Consider the following 1,582-nt stretch of genomic DNA (forward strand, 5'->3'; position numbering starts at 1 on the left):
TGGTGCTGCCACCTCTGACAGCTGCAGGGCCAGCCGGGAACAGCCCCCCCGCCCCCCCCCCACACTGTCTTTTATCATCATTTGCCGCGAAAGGGAGCCCAGGAGGACGGTGATAAATAAGGGCCACTTAAAATACGAGTCGACCACTCTGACTTTGGGGAATATTTCTTCTGTGGAGCAGCTGGTGCCGCCTCTGTCCTTGTGGAAAGGGGTCCCAGGGGCCGCCAGCCCCTGCCCAGTTTCCTCGGGCTCCCTCCTATCCCCTCCCCTGCCCCTGCCCGCGCAGCTCTGTTCTTGGAGGGTTTGGGAGGCCCGGGCAGTGGGGTAGAGGGGGACCCACCCCGAAGGCCAGTGCAGGCAAGGCAAGTGGCCCCCAGGTTGCCCTTCTTGGGTGCTCTGTGGAAGACTGCATGTCAGGCTGAGAGGGGATTGGAGCGTGCAGAGCCTCCATCTCATGGGGTTCCCCTCCTAATTCCCTCGCCCTTCGAAGCTTGGGTGAGGGGACAGTTTGGGGGGCTCCAGAAAGCTGATATACGTGGAGAGACACACGCAGACACACAACCCAGTCACACAATTTTCAGCACCTACTATGTGCCAAAGCCCTAAGAGAAAGACACAAAGACACACAGCCCATGCAGAGAGAACAATGTACACGCACTATACTTGCTACATAAAGACACAAGCAGACATGCAAAAGACTTGTATACAAGACTTATTCTGGGAAGAGATGAGTTCTGGGATGAGAAGAAGGGGGAGAAATGAATTGAAGGAGGCCTTCCCTGGTAGCGCAGAGGTGAAGAATCTGCCTGCCAAGGTAGGGGACACGGGTTCAAGCCCTGGTCCGGGAAAATCCCACATGCTGCAGAGCAACTAAGCCCGTGTGCCACAACTACTGAGCCTGTGCTCTAGAGCCCGTGAGGCACAACTACTGAGCCCATGCTCCGCAACTACTGAAGCCTGCATGCCTAGAGTCCACAACAAGGGTAGCCACTACAATGAGAAGCCCATGCACCACAGTGAAGAGTAGCCCCTACTCTCTGCAACTACAGAAAGCCCACGCACAGCAACGAAGACCCAATGCAGCCAATAAATAAAAATAAATTTGTTTAAAAAAAAAAAAAAGAAAGGAATTGGAGGAGCCCAGAAAAGAAAAGAAATACTTAAAAATACAAAAACATGGATGTTGGTACTTCCCTGGTGGTCCAGTGGTTAAGACTCCACGCTCCCAATGCAGGGGGCCCAGGTTCGATCCCTGGTCAGGGAACTAGATCCCACATGTCGCAACTAAGAGTTCACGTGCTGCAACTAAAGATCCCATGGGCTGCAACTAAGACCCGGCGCAGCCAAATTAAACAAACAAACAAACAAAACATGGATGCGAAGGATGTGCCACCACACCAGGATCGATGTAGCCCTCAGATGGGAGGGAGGGGCAGGCCTGGGGGTGGAGGACCGTCCCATATGGGAGTGCAGGTTGTTCACTGCCCAAGGGGGCGAGTGACAGCTAACATCCAGCCGTCACTCTACTGGCCAAGCCACACCCTAGCATGAGGTTGTGGCCACCAGGAGGAAGGAGGCCTTC

The 1,582-nt window shown here is 54.4% G+C and overlaps 1 non-coding gene across 1 annotated transcript; it reads left to right on the forward strand.

The window, feature by feature from the left end:
- The first annotated feature begins 1,191 nt into the window (after nucleotides 1–1,191).
- TRNAW-CCA (transfer RNA tryptophan (anticodon CCA)) lies at nucleotides 1,192–1,264 on the forward strand. Its single transcript has one exon. It is a non-coding gene; the product is annotated as a tRNA-Trp (tRNA).
- Nucleotides 1,265–1,582: the final 318 nt, after the last annotated feature.

Source organism: Hippopotamus amphibius, chromosome 17 (genome assembly GCF_030028045.1).
Source record: "Hippopotamus amphibius kiboko isolate mHipAmp2 chromosome 17, mHipAmp2.hap2, whole genome shotgun sequence".
Classification (NCBI taxonomy): Eukaryota; Metazoa; Chordata; class Mammalia; order Artiodactyla; family Hippopotamidae; genus Hippopotamus; species Hippopotamus amphibius.